Source organism: Entelurus aequoreus, linkage group LG17 (assembly GCF_033978785.1).
Source record: "Entelurus aequoreus isolate RoL-2023_Sb linkage group LG17, RoL_Eaeq_v1.1, whole genome shotgun sequence".
NCBI classification, from domain to species: Eukaryota; Metazoa; Chordata; class Actinopteri; order Syngnathiformes; family Syngnathidae; genus Entelurus; species Entelurus aequoreus.
The window spans coordinates 41,879,397-41,899,113 of NC_084747.1; the positions used below are offsets into that span (position 1 = coordinate 41,879,397).

General features: G+C 43.9%; 1 protein-coding gene across 13 annotated transcripts in view; it reads left to right on the top strand.

The window, feature by feature from the left end:
• The window catches only part of adgrd2 (adhesion G protein-coupled receptor D2), a 183,947-nt gene that overhangs the window by 138,074 nt on the left and 26,156 nt on the right, over positions 1-19,717 (top strand). The gene's annotated exons all lie outside the window — the stretch shown is intronic.

Genomic DNA, 19,717 nt, shown 5'->3' on the forward strand with positions numbered 1-19,717 from the left:
AATCCACCAGAGCACAATTTAGATCAGCCTACCCAGATGGAGTGAAGTAGACAAAACCGTGCGTAGAGCAAGGGCCGCATCAGCTCCAGGTCCCAACGGAGTTCCATACAGGCTCTACAAAAACGCACCAGATGTCCTGCGCTTCCTCTGGAAGCTGATGAGAGTCGTATGGCAGAAGAAGGAGATACCAACTTCCTGGCGAAGAATCCTTATCCCCAAAGAAAAGGACTCATCAGAAATCGTCCAATTCCGCCAGATCAGCCTTCTAAATGTCGAGGGAAAAATCTTCTTCAGTGTGGTTGCTCACAGGCTGGCAGGATACCTGCAAAAAAACAACCTGATTGACACATCAATCCAGAAAGCAGGCATCTTAGGCTTTCCCCGTTGCATGGAACATGCTAGTGTCGTCTGGCATCAGATCCAGGTCGCCAAGAAGGAGAGAACAGACCTTTATGTGGTTTTCCTGGATCTCGCCAATGCCTTTGGCTCAGTCCCTCACAACCTCCTGTGGACAGCCTTCGACTTTTTCAGGGTCCCAGCAGCTCTCACAACCCTTGTCAAGGCCTACTTCCAGGACATCCAGCTCTGCGTGACAACTGCCGAGTACAACACAGCATGGCAACACCTGGAAGTAGGAATCATGGCCGGCTGCACCATCTCCCCGCTGGCCTTCACCATAGCCATGGAGGTGATAATCCGGGCATGGTTGGAGGACAGCTAATAAGACCTGGCCTGAGGCTGCCGCCTGTCAGAGCCTACAATGATGACCTCACAACACTCACCACAACCAAGGCTTGCACTGTACGTCTTCTAAGAAAGCTAAAAAAAAACATTGAGCTGGCTCGCATGAAGATCAAGCCAAGCAAGTCCAGAAGCATCTCTATTGACAAGGGAAAACTGTCACACCACCGCTTTCACATTGGTGAGGAACCTATTCCAACAGTCTCCGGGAAGCCTGTGAAGTCCCTAGGTCATGGTATGATGCCTTCCTTTAAAGACAAAGAGCAGGTAGATCAGCTCAGGAAGGAGGTAGCCAGCGGCCTGGAGAACATAGTCGGAACCCTGCTTCCTGGGAAGCTGAAGCTCTGGTGCATGCAGTATGGACTACTTCCACGCCTATTGTGGCCACTAACCCTCTATGACGTCCCGCTCTCTAAGGTGGAAAAGCTGGAGAGACTGGTTAGCTTATATGCAAGGAAGTGGCTTGGCCTTCCCAGGTGCCTCAGCAGTATTGAGCTCTACGGCAAAGGAGTGCTAGAACTGCCCATTTCCATTCTTTCAGTTCAAGTGTGCCAAAGTCAGACTGGAGATAATGCTACTGAATTCGAGTGATCCATTTGTAGCCCAAGCTGCCCCCATCCTGGCCACTGGGAGGAAGTGGACCCCATTGGCTGCCACTGAGCAGGCTAAAGCAGCACTCAGGCAAAGAGACATTTTGGGCCGAGTACAGCAGGGGAGGAGTGGTCTTGGCCTTGGGGCCAGCACACCAGCCTGGAGCAAGCAAGGCCACTCCATCTCAGAGACGCAAGCTGGTGGTCCAGGAGGTACGTCGGGAAAAGGAAGCAAGAAGGTGCGCACAAGCTGTGGCGCAGGCAAAACAAGGGCAGTGGATGGCATGGGAAGGAGTGGAGAAGAGGAAGATCTCCTGGAAAGAGCTGTGGGAGATGGAGGCATTCAGGGCGAGCTTTACCATCAGGGCTGCCTACGATGTCCTGCCTTCTCCAAAAAACCTCAGCCAGTGGTATGGTGAAGACCCCACATGCCCTCTATGTCCGAGTCCAGCAACACTGAAGCACATCCTGGTGGGCTGCAAGACCAGCCTCACCCAAGGCCGTGGCACAACCAGGTGCTAAAGTATCTTGCAGCAGTGCTGGAAAGTCGACGGACAAGTGTCAATGCCCTTCCTCCCCTGTCATCCCGTTGGCAAGTAATAACATTTGTCCGGGAGGGCGAGGGTCAAGCCAACCTCACCCTCACAAGACCAGACACTGGACAGCTAGGTGGGGCACGGGACTAGAAACTGCTGGCAAACCTGGGCCAGAGACTCTGCTTCCCAGTTTAAATCGCGTCCACCAACCTGCGGCCAGATCTTGTTCTGTGGTCAGCTTCGCTCAGGCTTGTGTACATCATAGAGCTCACAGTGCCCTGGGAGAGTGCAATGGAGGAGGCCTACGAGCGCAAGAAGTTGAGGTACACTGAGCTTGCAGCCGATGCGCAACAACAAGGCTGGAAAGCGAGGGTACGCCCAGTGGAAGTAGGCTGCAGGGGGTTCATGGCCACCTCAACATCCAGGCTCCTGAGGGAAATGGGAGTCAGAGGGAAGGCCCACCGGCAGGCAGTGAAAGACCTCTCCAAAGCCGCTGAAAAGGGGGGTCAGTGGCTGTGGGTCAAGCGAAGGGACTCTACCTGGGCTTTCAAGTGAGTTGATGGCATCTAGGGAGTGATCCTGGGACGCTGGGACTCGCTGCTGAACCCTCTGGAGGTGTCGCGGGCGTATCAGCGAAACACTGAGGAAGGGGGGTGCCCACTTGATAACCCAGAGGATGCCTTCACTCACTTGACCATCCCACATAGTCGCATAGGTGCCTCAAGTATGCAATAGGGGATTGTAACATCTAGTCCTACATAGGTTTAGGTGATCTACTTCATTTTCATATGTATATATATATATATATATATATATATATATATATATATATATATATATATATATATATATATATATATATATACACACATATATACACACATATATATATATACACATATATATATATATATATATATATTATTTTATTTATTTATTCCCCTACCTCAGGGGGGGACTCGGCGGGGCGGTTGCTGGTTGTTCCATTTCCATCATTGGGGTCCCTGCGGGTGGGGTGGGTGGTTCCCGTGGCCCCGTGCTGGGTGGTCCTGTGGCGGCCGGCTTGGGTGGGGTGGCCATGGGCTGGCCTCGCCGGGCTCTCCGGGGGTGGGGGGGCTCATGGGGGCCTGGTTGCCGGTGGGGCAGGGGCGGTCTTCCCGTCCGGTTGCGGGGGGTCTCCGGGCCCCTCGGGCGGGGCGTGGGGGCGGTGGTCCCTGGTTCCCTGGGCGCCACACCTACTGTTTATGGGATGGGCTCTCGGGGAGGCTGGGGCCGTACTCTGGCTCCCGCACACACTGGGAGTCAAATGTATTGTACATGCAAATTCACATATACTCACATACATACATACACACATACATAGGTACCTACGCTCCCACATACATATACAAATACAGTACATATTTACACACTCAAAGTTCGTACATCCACACGCACCCTCATTATACAAACATACTGTATACACATACTGTACATATACATTCACTGTAAAAACATACATATACACATACTGTACATATACACTCACCGTACAAACACACATACACATACTGTACATATACATTCACTGTACAAACACACACATACATATACTGTACATATACATTCACTGTACAAACACACATATACACATACTGTACATATACATTCACTGTACAAACACACATACTGTATACACATACTGTACATATACATTCACTGTACAAACACACACATACACATTCTATACATATACATTCACTTTACAAACACACATATACACATACTGTACATACACAAGTACATATGCACACATACGCTCATGCACATAATCACGTTTCATCAAACATATATTAACGTTGTTGCCCTAGGGTAAACTGGGTATAACACATGGCACACTGACAAAGCTTAACCTATTGTTACTATAACAATCTACAAGGTTAATGTAGGTTGCTTCTCTTTCTTCCCCTCCATTTTTCTGCATTCTTTTGTATCTCAAGTTATCATTACGTATTTGTATTGTTGCATTTGAACAATTGTATTGTTGATAATAAAGCTAAAGTGTTGGTATTGTTTATTATCAATAGCACTATTTCTATTGGTATTCATATTGCTCCATTTTTAGTGTAACAATGCTCATTATCATTTCTGTGTTATATTTTATTTTCGCTAACTGCATATTTGCTATTACTTTTACCATCATATTTTTACATGTCGTATTTGCTGATGTTGCTCTGTTGTTGTTGTTGTGTTTGCTGTTGTTGTTTTTGTCTCTCTGTCTAATCCCCCTCTTGTCCCCACAATTCCCCCCTCTGTCTTCCTTTTTTTTCTCTTTCTATCCCCTCCTGCTCCGGCCCGGCTGCACCAAATGATAATATAAATACATTTAATAAAGTCAAAATACAAATAAGGCAACAAGAGAAGTATCCTACACTTCTCTTTTGTAAAGTAAATCTGAACAGCCGATATGGGCATCTACATCAACTATATGATTTGCCTGAGAAGCTGGGCAGGACATAAAAATATATATATATATATATATATATATATATATATATATATATATATATATATATATATATATATATATATATATATAATTTATAATTATCATCCATCCATTTTCTACCGCTTGTCCCTCTATTGCCGTATTTTCCGGACTATACCGTGCACCAGATTATAAGGCGCACTGCTTATGAGCCGGTCTTTTCAGGTCTGTTTTCATACATAAGTCGCATTAAGGGGGTCATGTTATGATTATTTTGTACATTTAAAACATTTCCTTGTGGTCTACATAACATGTAATGGTGGTTCTTTGGTCAAAATGTTGCATACATTGTTTACAGATCATCTTCAAGTCGCTTTCTGACCGTCTCTTAAGGATGCGCCGTTTTGTGGGCGGTCTTATTTACGTGCCTCCACTTCGACAACGTCTTTTCCCTGTCATCTTTATTTTAGCGGTGTATCGTGCAAGGACGGGAGTGGAAGAAGTGTCAAAAGATGGAGCAAACTGTTTTAAAGACATTCAGAATTTACTTAAATCAATAACGGAGCAGCACCTCTTCATCCGTGGCTCACTAGTGCAATAACGCCGGAAATGTGTCCCGTGAAAAAACATTTGACCGGAACTCTCTAATAACTAAAGTTCCGTGGGTAGTTTTTAGCGCTTCCATAGTGCGTCTACTGACAGATATAAGTTAGAACTTTAGGCTATTTTATATTAGAAGTGGCAACAGCGGAGGATGAATGCCCCATAACAAGAAAATAGAGAAAAAAAGAAGCTTAACGACTACGCCAGTGGACGAGCGCAAATTTTCTGGACTTATACAGATCCCGAATACACACCAGAAGGTAAGAAAAGTTGGTTTTGCATAATATTGTGAAACAAAACACCAAATAATATGTCTCCTAATAGGTGCCATTTTGGGGTCTTTATACACACACCATAGTAGTATCCATATGTTGAAGCACACGGTAGTGATGCTCCGACAATCCATCAAGCGGTGCGGCTTCGTAGCTTACCAAAGTCGTACTAAAACATTTTGACAGGTTTTTGAGCGCCGTGTGTAATGTTTTATATTCTCAATGTAACATTTAAATTTTTTTTGTTTTTTTTTCCTGCCGTCATCTTGCACTCTACACGTATTGCTTATGTGTGACTGCCATCTACTGGTCACACTTATTACACCATGTACCAAATAAAATAGCTTCAAAGTCGGAAAGCACAACCGGACGTATTATACATTAGGAGCACCGGGTTATAAGGCGCACTGTCGATTTTAAGAGAAGATGAAAGGATTTTAAGTGCGCCTTATAGTCTGAAAAAACGGTATATACACACATATATATATATATATATATATATATATATATATATATATATATATATATATATATATATATATATATATATATATATATATATATATTTATATATAAATGATAATGATGATAAATGGGTTATACTTGTATAGCGCTTTTCTACCTTCAATGTACTCAAAGCGCTTTGACAGTATTTCCACATTCACACAAACATCCACACACTGATGGCTGGAGCTGCCATGCAAGGCGCTAAACAGCACCCATCAGGAGCAAGGGTGAAGTGTCTTGCCCAAGGAAACAACGGACGTGACTAGGATGGTAGAAGGTGGGGATTGAACCCCAGTAACCAGCAACCCTCCGATTGCTGGCACGGCCACTCTACCAACTTCGCCACGCCGTCCCCAATATATATATATATATGTATATACATACACACATACATATATATAGATAGATAGATAGATAGTACTTTATTGATTCCTTCATATATATATATATATATATATATATATATATATATATATATATATATATATATATATATATATATATATATATATATATACACCTGCTCTAGGACAATTGTGCTCATATTAATATTTTTAAAAATCCACGGTTTTCCCGAAATTTCCAAATTTCCATGAAATTCATGTTAAAAAAAATAGACGTATTCATAGTTCTACAATGCCCTAAATTCTCAAAATATTTCGCCATTTTTAAACCCAATCCGACCTTTCAACCATCCCTACTCTTTCGATATATCGAACGCAAAAATGTTTTCCCTTGACCAAAATTCACAGTTTTCCCGGAATTTCCAGGAATTGTCTCCCTATTTAAAGTGAATGGGAGACATACAATCTACTGCATAGCCCACATTTCTCATCCGATTGGAACGATTCCACCATCCACACATTCCACTCACCCTGGACAATCAAGCATTTCAGTCCCGCTCAAGCGTATTGGCTAGACTGACCATATTCTGAAATCCCAAAAAGAGGCCAAGGCCGGGGCTAGGTGAAAATTTGCCAATGATACTTGAACTTGCTTTATAAATAATATATTTATTTAAATAAAGCATTTTGTGTCCTCTGTTGACAATATAACAAAATAAGTCACACTTATATTCTGTAACATTCACAGTTTTAGAAAAAGTACAGAGGTAGCAATATTCAAAATAACCTCTTGTATATAATATAAACATAAATAATGCCTCAAAACAGGTTAATTGTATTTAAACAAAAAACAGGAAACAGCCCACTCTTTAAAATGTCTCTTCTCAGTCTAGTGGACCATTCTAATGTAAAAAATATAAATAATACCTCAAAACATTTGAAACAAAAACAGATGTTTTCAGAGAATACACCATAGGTGAAGAGTATTTCACAAATCAGTTAAAACAACAAAAACAGAGGTAGCATTTCTGAGCCAATTATTTTAGGCTTCTGTAAAAAAAATAAAAAAAATAATGCAGAGTCAACATTTAAAACAAAAAAAAGGAGAAGTAGTGTATTGCGTTTCTTCTTATTTAGTCGTCTTGGCCTTATCTCCTTGGTTTTCCTCCTCATCTCCCGGGTCTTCATCCTCGTCTCCCTGGCCTTCCTTGTTTGCCCATGCATATTTAGCTGAAGAGCTTATTTTCCCCAGCAGTTTCCGGTTGCTCATCAAATAAGCATGGAAGTCCGTGCAGATGTTTCTTTGAAGTTGTATTGTACAAATAGAAGCCCTTTCAATGACTCAACAGACAACCTGCTCTTTTCCTTGGTCCACCGGCTCTGCATCAGTGAGAAAACCCTCTCAACATTTGCATTGTGAGAAGGAAGGGCAAAGACAAACTGTGCAATCTTCAGCAGCTCTGAGTAACATGCAATGCTTTTGGCCTTCTCAAAATATTTGCACCACTTCTGGTGCACTTGCAGGCCATTGAACTCTCCATCACTGTTGCTACTCTCAGTGAATTTCTTGAGATTGGTGACCTGATCAAAACACTTGGCATCATCAATTGGCACCCTCTTTTCTCCAAGGTACTTGATGCAGGCTTCCACATCATTCCAACGAGGTGTCTGACTCAGATCCATCCACATGAATGGGGTGAATTCTTCCATGGGTGTCATCCACTTCTGGAGATACTGCAGGCATGCACTGTAGAGACCCTACACATCAGCATAGAACTGTTCACATTCTTTTCCATGCCCATCTGTGCGCTTCTGAGCCAGGAGTCCCTTAACTTTCAGGGACATGAAGTTGTTTCTCTGCCGTTCCTCAAGTGTTGTGTGGACTCTCTGCAAGATGTTACGCACTTCAACAATGGAATTATTTTCCTTTTCCATTTCTTTAATGGGTGAGTGGAACACACACATGAGTGAATGCATGTGCCAGAGGTAAATTTCACTGAATTCATTTTCAAAAAACCTCTTGATCATTACAGGTGTTTTTTCCTGTGACATAAAATATCCCTTTAATGCTGGAAACATCTGCAGCAGCCTCTCGATTCCAGGGAATAATGATAGCCATCGTGTCTTGCTGTGGGAAAGGAGCTTTCTGTATTCAACATCTACAAAGTCACAGTACTCCTTCAAACTCTCAGTGCGCACAGTGTAAATGTGGAAGTACTGGTAGATTTTGAACATGATATTCTCAATTTCAATATCAAGTGTGTCTGCACCATGATGGACACAATTGTTCATTATGTGTGCTGGGCAACCCACACCGATCAGCGTCTTATTCTGGAGCAGCTTCTTCAAATTTGCATACACATTATTCCCCCCTTCATCACGTCTGATTCCTCCGAAGTTTGTGTTGCAGTTGTCACCAGTAAATGCTATACATTTTTCTGACAAATTATTTTTTCTCAGTGTTTCAATCAACAAGTTTGCAATGGTGTCTGCTGTCTCATTAGGTGTGTCTTTGACCTCAAGCAATGTTGATTGTACACCACCTTTCTTCCAGTCAAAATACTGGATTATGATTGGGAATATTTTCACTGCACCATGGTTACTCCCATCTGTAGCGATGCCACAGTACTTTATTTCTTTGAGCGCCTCTAGCGCAATGTCGATGCTGTGGGGCGCTATAACACTGTTGACAATCGCCTCTGTTTTGGTGCATGCACTTGAAAACTTTTTTGCCGTGTCTGAGTCTGGGAATGCTTTTTTCAGCAAAGCACTGGTGCAATCCATCGACCTGTAACTGTTATGGTGTTTGACTGTGTGGAATGCTAAAACACCCTCTGCTGCGTTTACAACGTCTTCTCCTTTTCCAGGTCGCACAAAGTACTCTGTCAATTTAGTAGACGAGCTCTCGCCCTGCAAAGCTGTTTTGTGCTTTTTAGTGTCAATATGGGCTTGTAGATCTTTAGCCCCTTTATTTGCCAAAGATACGTACGTTCCTGCTTTGCACACGGTGCATTCTGCTTCCCATGTGTCACGGCCAGTACGAAAACACAAATACTTTTTTCGCAAATCCTCCGTGAAATTGCATTTACGTTTCGGCATGTTTGTCTGTCTCTTGTCTGCCGGGAGGTTATCAGGAGAGACGCTGAATACCGGGAGTCTTCCGCTAAAAACGGGAAGGTTGGCAAGTATGGTCTCTGAATTCACTCACTAGCTCTCTCGCTCTGTGTCTCTGCCCCTCCCTCAAAAATTGTTCTGCGTGCGCACACCTTCAGTTTGTTTTGTTTAAGTTACCCTGTTGTAGTTGGACTAAGGGAGGTGACGGCTCAGACACCAGAGGGCAGTATATACAAAGATTTATTATGTATGCAGCTCCTTCCTTACAGGCAAGTGTGCCGATTGCCGGTAAATGATTGCAGCTGGTGGCAGCTGCAGGGCGAAGACGCGCGTCCCTGGATGTGCGCCGCGGCCGTGGGCGTGTCCCGAGGTGCGTTCGTCAGGACGAACAGATGAGGTTCCCTGGCCGTGACAAACCCTGGACGTACAATGAAAAGACACGCAACCCTGATTCAAAATGCCGGACATTTGAGGCATTTAAAAAAACCCGCCCGGACACCCCGGACACGCCCTCAAAAGAGGACTTGTCCGGGGAAAAGAGGACGTATGGTCAGCCTAGTATTGGCGGCTTGCGTACATACAGTCATTCACACGCAATTCCTGCCGGAAATGCAAATTCTAGTTGTAGGCTTCAGTGTTGACAGATGTTTTGGTGATGAGCATTTCACACTCAAGCAGTGCTTCTCAATTATTTTTTGTTACGGCCTCCCCACTCTTTGCCAAGACAATAAATAGTATTGTATAAAATTGTTATAAGTACACCTCTGCATACTTAACATCGAAGAACACAAAAAAGAAGTAAATATAGATCAACTTACATTAAATAATGATATTAACATTGTTTTTTAGTTTGTAACAGAATTTCTTTTTTTATAAAATACATTTTTAAAAGTCCTTATTTAAACTATAAACACTTTTTGAACCGACTTGAACCATTTCATACTGAAAAGTTTAATTAAATAAACTCATTTAATAATAATAAATGTAAATTGATCAGCAACATAAACTCAGTAGCACAATATATAAAACACTTTAACCTACAAAACAAAAAAATTGTAAAACAATTTGTGCTGATTATTTGTAATCAAAAATGAGGAAGTCAGGATTAAAGGCTACAATGAGCCCTTTTGTAGTGCACAGCTTTCCGAAGTGGGGTTGAATTATGATACATGATAAAACATGTTCACGCGTGTGTGTGTGTGTGTGTGTGTGTGTGTGTGTGTGTGTGTGTGTGTGTGTGTGTGTGTGTGTGTGTGTGTGTGTGTGTGTGTGTGTGTGTGTGTGTGTGTGTGTGTGTGTGTGTGTGTGTGTGTGTGTGTGTGTGTGTGTATATACATATACGTATATAAATGTATATGTATATATGTACATATTAGGGTTGTACGGTATAGTATTGCGGTACTAATGAATCAAAAACTGTACTATACTCTGTTTGAAAAGTACCGGCGCACCATCATGCCCGGGCATGATGGTGCGCCGTCACGTCGTGACATTGCTGGATTTACGAGCAGAGGAGCATGTTCGGCAGCGCACAATCACGGAGTACTTACAAGTGTGTAGACAGAAAAAAGGGAGAACAGATGCATTTTTGCCTAAAAACTGACAATAAAGGTTAAGTTATAACACCGAAACACCCACAAGAAGAGGTGCTTTAAGACATGGCTAGCTAGCTAACAGCGAACATCCATCCGCAGTGATTTAGAAGTTTTAGCTACTTCTAAATCACTAATCATCGCCTCCATGGTGACAAATAAAGTGAGTTTCTTACAAGTATCATCCCTGCAGGGCGAGGAATAGCTAAACATGCTTCACCACACACCGTAAGAGGATACAACAGCTCACCGGCGTCACCGCTAACAAAAGCTAGCACGCCTGAACGTACACAAACGCCATGGGTGGATATACACTTGACATGCACTGTAATGATACCAAGTACAATAGCATATTCAGTCAATACTACTATGATTTAATCGATAATTTTTATCGTCACAAAATCTTTTTTCCTTTTTTTAAAATTCATATTACAAACGTATGTTTATAAACCCAGGAAATACTTCCCTGGACACATGAGGACTTTAAATATGACCAATGTATGATCCTGTAACTACTTGGTATCGGATCGATACCTAAATGTGTGGTATCATCCAAAACTAATGTAAAGTATCCAAACAACAGAATAATAAGTAGGTTCAATCCCCACCTTCTACCATCCTAGTCACGTCCGTTGTGTCCTTGGGCAAGACACTTCACCCTTGCTCCTGATGGGTGCTGTTTAGCGCCTTGCATGGCAGCTCCAGCCATCAGTGTGTGGATGTTTGTGTGAATGTGGAAATGCTGTCAAAGCGCTTTGAGTACCTTGAAGGTAGAAAAGCGCTATACAAGTATAACCCATTTATTTATTATTTATTTACTACATTTTAACAGAAGTGTAGATAGAACATGTTGAAACGGAAAATAACCTGATATTAACAGTAAATGAACAAGTGGAATAATAATTCGTTTCTACAGCTTGTCCCTCATAATTTTGACAAAATAATAGAATGAGAAATGACACAATATATTACTGCATATGTCAGCAGACTAATTGGGAGCCTTTGTTTGCTTACTTACTACTAAAAGACAAGTTGTCTAGAATGTTCACTATTTTATTTAAGGACACAATTGTTCTTCGATTGCAATAAGAAACATATGTTTAATGTACCGTAAGATTTTTTGTTAAAATAAAGCCAACAATGCAATTTTTTTGTGATCCCCATTATTTAGAAAAGTATTTTAAGGTATTGAAAAGTATTGCAATGCATTTTGGTGCCCGTAATATTGGTATCGGGATAACCCTAGTGCATTTACATATATAAATATATATGTAAATGTATATACAGTATGTATATATGTGTAAATATATGTATATATGTACGTTTGTATGTACATATGCACATCCACATATACTGTACATATATGTGTATGTGTATACTGTATATATGTATGCGTATATTAGGGGTGTGGGAAAAAATCGATTCGAATTCAAATCTCCATTCTCACGTTGTACGATTCAGAATTGATTCTCATTTTTCAAAAATCTATTATTATTTTTTAATTTTTTTAATTAATCAATCCAACAAAACAATATTATCAACAACAGTATCAATATTAGTAACAATTTCAACATGGCAGTGATTAAAATCCCTGATTGACATTATCATTAGACATTTATAAAAAATAAAAATAAAATAACAAAAAATGAACAATAGTGTCACAGTGGCTTACACTTGCCTCGCATTTCATAAGCTTGACAACACACTGTGTCCAATATTTTCACAAAGATAAAATAAATCATATTTTTGGTTCATTTAATAGTTAAAACAAATTTACATTATTGCAATCAGTTGATAAAACATTGTCCTTTACAATTATAAAAGCTTTTTTACAAAAATCTACTACTCTGCTTGCATGTCAGCAGACTGGGGTAGACCCTGCTGAAATCTTATGTATTGAATGAAAAGAGAATTGTTTTGAATCGGAAAAATATCGTTTTTGAATCGAGAATCACGTTAAATCGAAAAAATCGATTTATAAATAAATCGTAAGCACGAGAATCGATATTGAATCGAATCGTGGGACACCCAAAGATTTGCAGCCCTAGCAAATATGTATATATCTTTTTTTTTTTTCAAAAATCAACTTTGAAAAAAAGTAGTTTTTTTGTTTCTTTTTTTTTTTTTAATTTGAAAATGATGACTCCATTTAGAATCGGGAACAAAAAAGAATTGCGATTCAGGCGTGAATCAATTTTTTTGTGTACCCCTAGTAACAGCTGAAACCATTCTCAATTCTTTATTGCTCACTACAACTCGTTCTTCAATATTTACGAACCAAAATGAGGTTTTGTTGTCATAAGGCCGTAGGAGTGTGTCTGTAACACGGCACATGTTGGAAGGAAGACCACCTGTACATTTTTCCACAGTTATTGCACAGCTGCGACGTATTTCACTGAGGACAAACATATTCTTGTCCTTCTGCAGACTGTCCTTCACGCTCGCTCTCATTACTTCACTAAAGTGTTTTTGTTATACTGTGGAGAAGGAAAGACGTTTTGAACATAAAAGAGGGGAAGGTGAGTTCTGGCAGATGCATCTCAGTCGGAAGTGTCATCACACTTATAACAACAGCATGAGAACAAACCTTAATGGCTTCAAAGGGGACGGATCAGCTATCCAATTAAGGAAAGAATGAAACCCTCCGAGGTGTCCTTTGGCATTAAAAATGTTTGACGAGGCTCCAAATAAACGTCCTAACAGCTCGGAAACTTTCCGAATCCTGTTGTTTTTTCTCTGAGACGTGTAAAATGGCAAATAAACTAAAATGATTAGCATGAAAACTGTTGTGTACTAGGCAAAGGGAAGGAGGCAACACCAGGGCAGAACTGCAGTTTAAAAGGTTTATTAAAACCTTTGATGAATGTGTGGGGTGTTAGGATGTTACCAGAGGGTGTAGGATGTATCTTTCGTCAAATCCAAGGGGGAAGGTGAAGAGACAGTCAGCAGGGAGGCAAGCAGTCGGGGGCTGGAGAGAGGCAACGATGTCAGGGTCCAAGCAGTGGTCGAGGATCGGGGAAGGCAAGCAAAGATCCGGGAGGAGGTCGTGAGGCAAGACACGATCACAGAAGACACTGTGGAAAACACAAAAGACATCAAATCGGAATCGAGGGAGTGCACAAGAAGGCGAGCAAGGAACAAGGGAGGGGTGCCAGAAGTGATGCTTACTCAGAGAAGATTGGCTACGTTCTGGCGAAGGTCTCCTGGCTTTGCTGGTATTTTATGCCGCTCCCTCTCGTCAAGTGCAGGTGTGCTGAAGAGTGATTGTTTGCAGCCTTGTCGCTGTGTGGGCGTGCTGCTCCCAGCACGAGCAGGGGCGTGTCCGGGCAAGCAGCCAGAGGAGGAATCCTGACACTCAGTTGCAGGAGCAACACGGGTTCGAGTCCGCGTCGTGACAAAAACATGGATTAGCATTTAATAATGCACGTTGAGATGGCTACAGAGTTCAGTACTTTTATGAGTACCGACCAAATTCCGTCGGTACTACCGGTTACCGGTTCACGTAAAATTGAACAGTACCATATTATGTGTTGTACGACCCGTGTGAAACTGACACTTATTGTAAATCATTGCAATCGTTAAAAATAACAGTGTTATTTACACTTTTTGAGTTATTGAAAAAAACATTTTCTGACTAGTGACGTCATGCAGACAACCCACCTTGTCCAAGATTCACCCATTTGTTTGTGCTACTTTTGTGCTATAACATGTTTTGTCTAAATATCATACTTTTGATGTTATTAATTATTATTATTCATTACCTGCCATCTTGTGCAGAAAAGTATACAGGTAGATTGCCGGGTTAGGGGTCTTTCTGTGTGGAGTTTGCATGTTCTCCCAGTGACTGCGTGGGTTCTCCCCGGGTACTCCCACCTCCAAAGACATGTGCCAGGGTTAGGGTTAGGATTAGGGTACTCCCACCTCCAAAGACATGCGCCTGGGTTAGGGTTAGGGTCAGTGCTTATTGCCAACACTACATTTTTACGGTGAATTCCTGGCAACCACAGCTGCCAGTATTTTACCGTAAATTTGACGGATTTTTTTTTAACACAAATGTCCATTTTTTTTTTAATTTCTTGTAAAATATCCACTTTTGCGTGTTACTCGTTTTTACCTGTAGGTTCACTCCTTGACTTTTGACTCCTGCAAAAGTCCCACCATTACATATAAATCTAAACCATCATTAATATTATTATTATTGTCATTATACAATAATGTACTGTATTGTTGCGCTTGTAGCGTGAAAGCAAGACAACTTGAAGTATCGTTTGACACACAAAAACGTGTGTGTCGTTTATTCCACCAACAACCAGAAAGAATGAACGCTTACGTCACCAACCCTCCACAATGGCGGGAATAACAAACCCCCACTTTTGGGAGAATTTCATGATGGCCACTTAAAGGTGCTGCATTGAATTACTCACTCTTAACTGCATATATGAATGTAAACAAGAACAACATTGTTATGTGCACAATAGAACAATGGCAGTGAATAATGAGGACAAAGTCAAGTAAAGAGGTGTGGTGAATTATGTCCTTAATCAACCGCTACACACTTCCCCCCAGAATTCGCCATCACAAAGAAAAACAAACGGTCAATGGACAGGGGCACGGACGGGCCAACCAGAACGGGTGCGCCGTACTGATACTAACGCCGGGGAGTCAGCAGTGGGGGACCAGTAGGGTATCTGTACTGTCTAAGGTCACTGGGGCCTGCGTAGAAGGATGCAAAACATTATCATGGGGCCTAAGGAGGGCGGGCGGATGACCCCGGCGCGGGGGTACGGCCGTGGTAACCGGCTGACTAAGATCCAAGTGGGCCGCTTTCAGCCGGTCCACCGTGATTTTTTCAGACCGACCCCCGATGTCCAACAGAAAATGCTTGTCTCCGCTCTCTAGGACGCGAAATGGCCCATCGTAAGGAGGCTGAAGGGGGCCGCGGTGGGCGTCGTGGCGGTAAAAAAAAACACGCTGCTCTCCTTAAAGAAGCGGGAGCATGAGACGGCATAAGGCCGTGTTGAGAAGTGGGGATGGGGGAAAAACCCTTGGCGGCATCGAGGAGAGCTGCTCACCGGCGGACCAAGGTGCCGTCGTGCCAGGAATAAAGTCACCTGGCACTCGCAAGGGCTGGCCATACACCAACTTTGCCGAGGAAGATTGCAGGTCTTCCTTGGGGGAAGTCCGAAGCCCAAGCATCACCCAAGGGAGCTTGTCTACCCAAGCGCTGTCTTTTAGGGACGCCCTGGATCGCCTTCATGGATCTGTGAAATCGCTCACACATACTATTGGCCTGTGGGTGATACGCTGTCGTGTGGTGGAGTTTCACTCCCAAGCTCTCGGCCCAGAGCTCAGAAGTGAACTGAGAGCCCCGGTCGGATGATATTTCCGACGGGGTACCGAAACGGGCAACCCACGTACCAATGAACGCGCGCGCCACCTCTGCAGAGGTGGCGGACGTCAGCGGGTCGTCCTGTCGACCATCGTGAGGAGGTATGTGCAGCTGCGTGAGGATGGGAGAGGCCCGACCAGGTCCACATTGACATGGTCAAAACGGCGCTCCGGAACCGTAAACGGTGCCAGTGGAGCCCGCGTGTGGCAGTGCACTTTTGAGCGCTGGCATGCCACGCATGTGGAAGCCCAGTCCCTAACGTCTTTTTTCAGTCCACACCAGACAAATTTTGCAGCTACCAGCCGCTGGGAAGGTTTCCTCCCAGGGTGGGAAAGGCCGTGGATGGAGTCGAACACGCGCCGCCTCCAAATGGCGGGCACAAGGGGCCGTGGCCGACCGGTAGCGACGTCACAAAGGAGCGTAACCCCTGTGTCCTCAAATGGGACCTCAGACAACCGTAGCCCTGTGGCTGCAGCCTTCAGAGCTCGGATGTCCGGGTCGTCGGCCTGGTCAACTGCCATTTGTGCAAAATCGAGCCCCACATGGACAGCGCCCGTGACGGCTCTGGAAAGGCAGTCAGCAACGACATTGCTCTTACCAGCAAGGTGCTGGATGTCCGTCGTGAACTCTGGGACGTAGGAGAGGTGCCTCTGTTGCCGACCACGGTTCAGCCGTCTTGGCCATCGCGAAAGTGAGGGGTTTGTGGTCCACAAAAGCTGTGAAAGGCCGGCCTTCAAGCAACAAACAGAAATGACGTATGGCCAGATAGAGGCAGAGGAGCTCACGGTCAAATGTGCTATATTTCCGCTCGCAGGGGCGCAACTGCCTGCTAAAGAAAGCCAAAGGTTGCCAAGTGCCACCCACCCACTCCTCATGCACTGCACCTACAGTATAGTCTGATGCGTCCCTGGTGATTGCAATAGGAGCATCGGGTAATGGGCGTGCCAGCAGGGTAGCGTTAGCGAGAGCAGACTTGACCCCCACAAAAGCACTGTGCTGCGCGTCAGACCAGTCTATCATGTGCTTGGGAGCAGCCCCTTTAAGAGCATCAGACATGAGGTCAGCTGTCTGGGGGATGAAACCATGGTAAAAATTGACCATGCCAAGGAACTCCTGAAGAGCCTTAACCGTGAGTGGGCGGGGGAAGTCTGCCAGGGCAGCAACCATCGCTGGGAGGGGAACTGCCCCACACTTCGTGACACGATGTCCGAGGAAGTCGATTACCGACAACCCGAACTGGCCCGTGTTGGCTAAGGCGCTGAAAAAGGGACCTGAGGTGGGTCACATACTCGGCCTGAGAGGTGCTCGCTACCAGGATGTCTTCCAAGTAGACAAACAGAAATGGCAAGTCACGTAAAAAAGAGTCCATCAACCGCTGGAAAGTATGTACGGCGCTCTTAAGGCCAAAGGCATTCGTAAAAATTCGAACAGTCCAAATGGGGTGATGACCGCTGTCTTCGGGATATCAGAGGGGTGACCGACACCTGATGATAGCCCCGGACGAGATCTACCTTAGAAAACACAGTTTTCCCAGCCAGGTTGGCGGAAACATTTTGTATGTGGGGGACCGGATAACGGTCCGGGGTAGTCGCATCGTTGAGTCTGCGGTACTCACCGCATGGCCGCCAACCACCTCCGGGCTTCTCCACCATGTGGAGGGGCGACGCCCACGGGCTGTCTGAGCGGCGAATGATCCCGAGGCGTTCCATGGTCTCGAATTCAGCTCTAGCGATGGAGAGCTTAGCAGGGTCCAGGCGCCGGGCTCGTGCGTGCACAAGAGGGCCCATGGTGGCAATGTGGTGTTCCACACCATGCTTGGCGGTAGATGACGAGAACGTGGGCTGCGCCAGGGTGGGGAACTCAGCGAGGAGGGGAAGAAAAACGTCAGCGGTGGGTAGCATGCTAGAAAGCCTGATGGAGTCCGTCGCGCTGAGACTGCACTTTTACGAGCGGAACGTAATCGCATTCACCAAGCGCCTGTTTTTTACATCCACAAGGAGGCCGAAAGCACAGAGAAAATCTGCACCGATAAGCGGCACCGTCACTTTAGCAGTCACAAAGTTCCAACTGAAACGCTGTCCACCAAAACACAGTTCCACGTACCGTATTCCGTAAGTGCGGATAGGGCTGCCATTGGCCTCTTCCATGGGGGGGCCATGTGACTCAGACAGCATGTCCAACCTTGATGCTGGCAGGACGCTCCTCTGCGCGCCGGTGTCACACAGGAAACATCGTCCAGAGAGGGAGCCCTGGATGAAGAGCAGCCTGCCAGTACTGCCGACGCTCATGGCCACTGCTGAGCTCCGGCCCCGCCGTTTCCCGGCGGCGGTCCACTAAAACTGCACGGGGGACGGCACCGCCTGGCTTTGGTCCCCCCCAACGGTTCGTGGGACAAATTTTCAAGCGTTGACCGATCCGCAGTTACAAAAAGGTTGGGGACCACTGCTCTATATACTCTATGTACTCTATGCACTCCTATTCTACTGTAAGACATCAGTGCAAATCAAATCTAGTAGGATTTGTACATGTTTTCCAGGGTAAAAAAAAATCCAGGAATTCCCAGAATTCTCGTTTTTCCAAAGCCCTATTTTCACCTCTTCCTGCAAAGTTTTCACAGTCCACATTTTTCAACCGTTTTTGACCATACCACCTTCAAAACATTCCTCTTAGTTGGGACAACAAATGCTCTTTTTTTTTTTTTTTCATTCAAATATCCGGTGTTCCCGAAATTTCAGGTTTTCCAAAATTCCCACTCTCAATTCAAACTGTTACTATGGCAACAATTTTCAAACGATTCCAAAAATTACAATACCAACCCATTCATATCGTCTAGGGAAATTGTGCTTGTATCAATATTAAAAAAAATTCCTGGTTCAACCAAAATTCCCAAATTTCCAGGAAATTCCTATTCAAATGAATGGACGTGTTCATAGTTCCACAATGCACTACATTCTCAAAATGTTGTGCCATTTTTAAACACAATTTCCACCTATCAAACATCCACCAACACTACTTTTCCATATATCGAATGCGAAACATGTTTTCCCTTTCCCAAAACTTCCGGTTTTCCCAGGATTTCCTGGAATTTTTCCCCATTACACAAGCGACTGTATATCCCACATTTCTCATCCCATTTGAACCGTTCCAACATCCACACACTCCACTCACCCTGGACATTTGCATTTCAGTTCCACTCATTCGTATCGGCGGTTCAGCAGCTTGCACACATAGGGCATTCATATGCAGTTCCTACCGCAATTGTAAATTCCACTTAAGTGTTATCGTGTTGTGCACTGACGTTACTCTTTTCAAAATAAGAGAGTAAGTCCCGCTGCGGTTTCATTCTTTTGTTGCATTTTGCTACCTGGAAGGGGTAACTAGTGTTTACATTACCTGGCGACAATGGCGAAGTTCACAATTAAACAAAGGACACGTGACCATGCCAGAATTACGACAACTTTACTCGAAAGACATGGTTTGGTAAATATGAATATAAACAAGCAATACGATAAAAAAAAAAAAGTGCGTATATCCCTGTGGTATGTTTTTTGTTGGTTCGACA